The 7,527-nt window shown below is 40.4% G+C and overlaps 1 pseudogene; it reads left to right on the top strand.

The window, feature by feature from the left end:
• The first annotated feature begins 1,069 nt into the window (after positions 1 to 1,069).
• LOC145400555 (5S ribosomal RNA) lies at positions 1,070 to 1,190 on the top strand (annotated as a pseudogene).
• Positions 1,191 to 7,527: the final 6,337 nt, after the last annotated feature.

Here is a 7,527-nt window from a genome sequence, read left to right as displayed (position 1 = left end):
AGTGGGGGTAGTATTGAGCCGGGACAGTGGGGATTGGATGTAGTGTTGAGTAAGGACAGTGTGGGTTGGGAGTAGTATGGAGTGAGAATGTAGTGTGGAGTGGGAGGCATCCGTCTCTCCCCAACTGGGAAGGAAAAAATGAAAAAGAAAAAAAAAAATTTTGTCGAACCCACCCCGTCCAGTATGCGGCATCAGACGACAGAGAGAGAGAGAGAGAGAGAGAGAGAGAGAGAGAGAAGAAAATATATCTAGAGACAGGTAAGCAGATCCATACATACATAGATGAGATACATAAATAGATATGATATAAAAAGGATGACAAATTGATCGAAGGACAGATAGTTAAATTAACAGACTAGCGGAGAAGTTGATATTAAGATGTATCAAAAAATCTGGTACTTCATGCAGCTGCTCTGAGCTCAGACCAAACTTAGCTATCCAAAAAGATCGCCTCACTCCCGCTAAGCTTTAAGTTCACACACACGGAAAGAAGTGAGTTACAAGGCTGTGCTGTCCTGTAGTTGTATTTGCATCAGTCCATTAAGGCCACTTTAGGATCAGACCTTCTTTTGGGAGGGAGAGTGATAAAATTAACATTTCCCCATGCTGCCATTTACGACATGTACAACAAACATTCTCTCCTTCGTAAAATCCCTACAACACACTGTTGCAATAGCTCGGCGACGACTAGCCTACTTATATTATATTTAGAGGCATTAAAGCGTACGAACCAAGTCTACAAGCCTACAGTTGAGTCTGCATTATCAAGACAGATAATAAAAACCACTGCAAGTTTGGGCCATACGACGCCTCACAACTTTATACTGTCAGTGGTTTGACGATCTACAATTACAACCAACCTTCCAATTTCTATGTTAACCTACAACCAGCGAACCGATGAACCACAGTACGATCTACTTACTCCTCACTGTTTTATCAACATTCAACATTCAGCTACGAAAATTCTCTTCAGTTACGGGCTTCAGTTTACGATTCACGATAAACTACAAGTATCTATGATTGTCACAAAACAAGCCACATATGCATGAAAACTGTACATACCTTTTTGTGTAAAGCAACATACCATGTTGAGTACACCGCTTCCCGTCCGATCAGCGAAGTTATGCAATGCTGGGTCTGGTTAGTACTTGGATGGGTGACCGCCTGGGAACACCAGATGCTGTTGGCATCCCTACGTGTCAAATGGGGTTGGTGGAGGATTAGTGCCCCTCCCTGTAAAACGATTAACTCTAAGCCCTTGGCCACCCCGTTTGGGATACATGGCGTCTGGCAATGGATGGATGGATGGACAAAAAGTAAGAAGCAAGAAACTGAAGTAAGGGGAGCAAGAGGAACGACAGCTGCAGTGAGAGCGCTGACATTCGGGGCTGAGATAGCTTAAATTACCGACACCCACAGCCATGTCAACCCCCACCTCATCCTATCATTCTCCCCAACCACTCTCCATCACCACCACCACCACAGCTACCAAACTGAGGAGGCGCTGATGCAGTGGTGATGCAGCAACTACCAGACAGCCCTGACGCACCACTCACCTCACTCAACATTACTCATCGCTGTTCCATCGCAACGGCGCTGAGTCTCCGAGGGTGACATCATTCTACTTCCTAAGTGGGTAGAGAGCTTAGACATACAATCGCCCTTTTTGTTTATAACTTCACAAATGAATATCACAACTCTCCTCTACGGATGTATTGCTTATATAAGAGTGATAAACACTTTGCACAAGATATACAGCACAATTATTGTACTTACAACAATCAAAATAAGTAACATTTAAAATAGAGTTATTGAGGAGAACAGGGTTAGAAAAAACAAATACAAAAACAAAAACAAACAGGCAATGACTGACGTTACGGGCTGAGATAGCCTTTTCACACGCCATTTATTTTTTTTATTTTTTCTTACCACATTTTACTATTTTTAGTAACAAACACCACTTCATCTACTGTATATACAGAATTACGTACATGCTGTACATTCTTCACATAGCTATATTAAGTCCATTACTAATTACTAGTACCAACAGTAACAATTATATATATATATATATATATATATATATATATATATATATATATATATATATATATATGGGGTCAGGGTCACTAAGGATCAGTAGGTGGAGACTAGTCACTGTCCGTAGGACAGTTACAGAGTTCTAGTTATTATTATTCTCACCTCAGAGTCTGGCAAAGATTCCAGGAGAACCAGAGACTGCGCAAGGAATCTGAAGGGCCCAGGTTATGTGTCCTGGCATAGGCCACTGCTGATAGAAAAAATAATCCAAATCTCCTCAGTGGGGTCAAGGTCACTGTAAGAAGCAGTAGCAGACACTTGCGTTCTTCGACACCTTTGTCAAATCCCTTGTTGATGTTACACAAGAATTTTCAGATCTTGTTTATATTAGACTGTCTTACCATATGTGAAGTTTCCTTAATGTGGCTACACAATGATACATAGCTAATTGTTATTATTCCGGCCTCAAAGTCTCCCGACGAAGAACTGGAGACTGCGCAAGGAATCTGAAGGGCCTGGGTTATGTGTTCTGGCATGGACCATTGTTGATAGAAAGAAGAATCCAAATATTCCCAATGGGATCAAGATCATTAAGAAACAGTAGGTGGAGACTTGTGTCTGTCCATAAGACAGTTACAGAGTTCTAGTCACATTTGTTTTTGCTTGCCAGAATCGAAAGATTCGGCAACCATGTTGGTCAGTTCCGTATGTTTTTTGTTTGTTTGTTTGTTTATTTTTTTGAGAAGAAGGAGCCAAAGGCCAGGGGCCTGCAAACGGCTCCCTCCAAGAAAAAAATAAAACTAAAAACTAGACAACAGAGAGCCGAATTCAAGATTCATTCATTTCGAGATTCCTGGACACAGTGCGTTTGAAAGACGAGAGATCATAGGCAGTGGGAAGAACAGACAGAGGGAGACAGTTCCAGAGTTGTTGATTGCCAGAATCGAAAGATTCGGCAGGCATGTTGGTCATTTCCGTATGTTTGTCTGTCTGTCTGTTTGTTTGTCTGCTACCTACAGGTCACAAATTTGTTCCAATCGTTGTAAAAAAAAAAAAAAAAAAAAAAAAAAAAAAGGAAGGAAGATATCCATAAACCCTGAAAGCCTATTGTTTTTCATCAAGTTCTGTCAAAGGCCCTGGGCTGGGTTGGGGGTTGAAACCTCTCAGTGGCCGTGGGTCAGTGAAAACTAAGCAGACACAATCGGATCCATCCGGCAAGCGCTTTGCCTTTAGCAATTTCAGTTTGTTTGTTTGTCAACAAGATATCAAAATGTAAGTTATCGAAGGATCAATGACATTTCGTGGGTGTATAGGCATGGGTCAAGGAAGGAGTTGATTAAGTTTTGGTGGTGATTTGGGTTCGAATACCAATTTAAAACTGGTTTATGTTTCTTTGTCTGCAAGATATCTCAAAAAGCTATTGATGGATTTCAACAGAATTTCATGAATATGTGTGCCATGGGCCAAGGAAAGTTGATTGTATTTTGGTTGTAATCTGAGTTGTCTGGTTATAGGCATTGGCGGAGGAATTGGCTGTCTGGGTGCGCTTAACTTATTCTGAACAACGTGAAACAGTCCGCCAAAGAACAAGATTCCCCGTCAATTTAAGGTAAATAAACTAATGAGGGGTTAGCTACAGTAAAATAAATAAAAAATATATTAAGTAAACAAATAAATACAGTTCGAGAGGCCTTCCCTTAAATAAATAAAATTGTCTGGTGGCAGCAAAAATAATCTAGAAAGAATAAAACCTGGATTTAAAGGTTTAAGATAGAGAGCATCAGAAATGAAACTTTTTTTTTTTTTTTCCAGTCAGATGACGTCTTTATTAACACCTTCAATCCGGTGACGTATCTTATTTGATTTTGTTTTATTCTTGTGAGTATGATTCATTCAGTTGGGCAAACTTTGGTTTGTGTTTTGTTATTTTCTCTCTGGATCCTACCTCACCCCACCTTGGGGTGAGAAATTTGTTGATGAGGAGGATTTATCTTTGCTGTTATCATGCGATTTTGTTAACTTGGAGAAAGCGATAGCGAAGGTGTTAATGAAGACTGTTTCCAAATCCTTCACTTCAGAAAATATATTACTAAACAAAATCATGTGACAGTATCAAAAACAATATAAAAGAAAATCGGACTGAGAGAGTTCAGCTCTTTATTGCTACCATTAGACGCTTATGCTCAACTACAAAAATAAGTGTATTTGTGAAAGGTTAATAAAGACCATATACATAAATGACCTGTCCTGTTTAAGTGGTTTATCATAAGCTGAATAAAATTGTTTGGGAACAGCAAGAATCATATGATGAAGACTTCCTCTGGTTGTTGGAGTTAGGACTATGTGTACATTACAGTATCTTATGTAGATGGACTGGAGAAAAAAATATTCGACAAAGGGATTCGTGAAAGAGATTGTGTAAAGAAACTTGTTGATAAAAAAAGAAGTAGATGTATTAAGTTGTTATAGACACACGGAAAGAATGAATATCAGCAGGATGGTGAACAAGTATAGAAGTAAAATATTGGTATTAGATGTAAATGAGACTTCACGAAAATAAAGCACCATGTGGGTCTTCCGTACAGCGAAGCACCTTGAATGTGAAAATCCTCAGGGAGTGATTGACTGACTGGGCCGTTCCTAGAAATACGGAAATACGTGTATGAGTAACTAAGGGTAGGAGGAGGCGTAAAAGGCTAAAGGGTGATTGCTGGATATGGTAAATAAATGTGCAAGTATGCAAAGTATGGAGGGTGAGGAAGGAAAAGAATAAGTGAAATTCGGAGACGGATAGATTTATGCATTAACCCTATCACTACATTGGTGTCTTATTTCAGTTTATTCTTGATATATCCTAGCGATTTTTATATTTTACTTAGCGCAGGCCCCTATCAGTGAGAGGTTTATTGAAGGCTAGACTCGTCCCTAACCATGCCATTCAAAAGATCTAGCCTGGGCAAAATAAAGTCATCTGTTGATAGGAAGAATAAATGGAAACTGTGAGATCGAACTCAAATGCTTAATGAAAAAAAAAAAAATGAAAAAGGTTACATTCTTTGGCACTTGTCTTTCAGCACTGGGAAATACTGTACATCTTTGGGTGGGTCGCTTGACCTTTGTAGTGGAGCCGTGACTCGAGAAAGTCTGAAACCAGCGTATGAATAAACCGTTTATTACACCAGGAACTTTAATGATTGCTCTGTTTTGTGTTTGCCTGTTGCTGTTTTTGGATCCTAATTACCCCAGTTGTTAGAAAGGTTAGGCTTCTGCTGCTGCTGCTGTTGATGATGATGATGATGATGATGATGACGGTGATATGACTATGTATGTATGTATGTACAGAGTGTATGTATGAATATGTTCCTCAATAAGCCTGTGTGTGTGTGTGTGTGTGTGTGTGTGTGTGTGTGTGTGTGTGAGAGAGAGAGAGAGAGAGAGAGTGCGCGCGCTCGCGCGCTCACTGCCACACTAGTGCTTCCTAGGGCATATGGTTTTCATGCATGTGGCTGTTTAAGTACTATAATATACTGTACCAGTGTGTGCGTGTGCGTGTGTTGAGAGAGCATGAAAGTTGATCCAGTAATGGAGTGCTCTCTCTTTCTCTCTCTCTCTCTCTCTCTCTCTCTCTCTCTCTCTCTCTCTCTCGCTCTCTTTTATTTTCTCCCTCTCACTTTACAGCCCGCTCAGTTTCCCTAACTTCCTTTCCCGATATATCTCTAGTTTCTCCTTACTTCCATCACTTTAACTTTACATCCTCTCCTCTGCTTCTCCTACTTTAATCCTCCCTTCCCGTCTCCACACTCTCTCTCCCTCCCAGGTCCCTACCAACCCCTGCTCCCCCGTGAACAGAGTCCCCAGGTGGTCGTCATATCTGTAATCTAAGCATCCGGGCCAACCCTCACGAGCGCCAAGCCTTACTATCACATAACTATACAGGCCACTATCACCCACCGTCACGAAACTGTACCGCCATTCATCTCATTTTGTAACTCAATAACCAGTTCTATCGCCACAGTTAATTAACTATATAACGTATTAGTGCCAAGATCTAGCTCCACTCTAATTTATGCAACATACTAGGACCTATCTCCATCTTACTTTAGCTTCAATTTCATCTGTCTGACTATGCAGCTCACTAGCACCTACTACCACATAAGTATGTAAACCACTATCACACATCACCCATTATCATCTAACTATGCAGCTCACTGCCATTTTAGTCAGGCTTCACTATCATTCAATTGTTACATGACCCTACACGTCACTGTCACATAACCCCTCCATCATTTATCACCTATAACCGCTATGAGCTAACTAACAATGCAGCCCGCTGTCGCCCAACTCTAACTTCATTTTCCCTCCCTATCTCCCATTGTTACCTGTCTATGGACCTTATCATATCGGGACGTGAGGGAATGCGGCCTAGAGTGGAGGGAGAGGATAAGGCTTAGGACTTGGAGTGGTATCAATAAAGAGATGGGAGGGCAAAGTGGAAGAGAACATGAGTTTGGGTGGCGTAGAATGATCAGAAAACTGTGCAAAGATTGGGAAGATGCGAATCTGATGCAAGATGAGATATTGTGAAGCTATTAAAGCCACGGCATAGCACAGAAGAATATAAGGCGCAACGAAACGTAGAGCGGTAGGAAATAAGTCGAAAAGTATGAAAATGGGAGAGTGAGCGGGAAACTACAATGAAGAACGGTAGGGGGAAATGTGAGAATACTAAGATGGTGGGAAGGGAGGGTGGCTTTAAGTGGTAAGAGTGATTAGAAAAAGTGTCAAAGAAAAAGAAGATTGAGGAGAGGAAAAACAGGCACTAGATGTTAGAATATAATGTAAACGTACATGAGAGTAACGATTTTGGTGGGAGGCATGGAGTGCTGATGAGGGGCTGTATACGAGTGTTAATGACGGAGTTTGGAAGCATACTGATACATAAGTAGGGCACACCAGATGAACTCCGGGATTAGGTATCTTGCAGTAGATGGACGGGTGAGAATTTTCTATGGCTACTTAATTCTTTACCACACGAGAAAGCATTTTTAGTTTCCTTGTTACGTTATAAATTACCCTCCTTTTTTAACTTAGCCTTTTCCCACCCAGAACCGAAATTGGCTAATGAATTTATTAACATGGGAAGTGTATGTCTGGACTCTCCTTGTCAGTATGTCGCTCAGTCATCTCTATCTGAATGTGGTTTTAAATATAAATTCCTGTTTATGTGTCCTACTGTATTCATGTAAATTTGACATGATTCTGCTTTTTTCTGACTCATTATCTCTTTCTCTTAATGCAGTCATAATTCCTTTGTCACTATTATTTTGTCTGATCATCACACCTTTATTTATTTTTGTCAGCTTTAAGATCTACACCAAAAATAGTTCAACAGTCAGAGAAGCAAAAAATATGATGGTAGCCAAATTAATGTAGCCAAGATCTATCACTTCCTGATTTCCAATTGACGTTTTCCGTAATGTGTTATTA

This window comes from Coenobita brevimanus, chromosome 52 (genome assembly GCF_032717465.1).
Source record: "Coenobita brevimanus isolate Jiangsu-jjx chromosome 52, ASM3271746v2, whole genome shotgun sequence".
NCBI classification, from domain to species: domain Eukaryota; kingdom Metazoa; phylum Arthropoda; class Malacostraca; order Decapoda; family Coenobitidae; genus Coenobita; species Coenobita brevimanus.
This window is presented reverse-complemented; position numbering and strand designations above follow the sequence as displayed.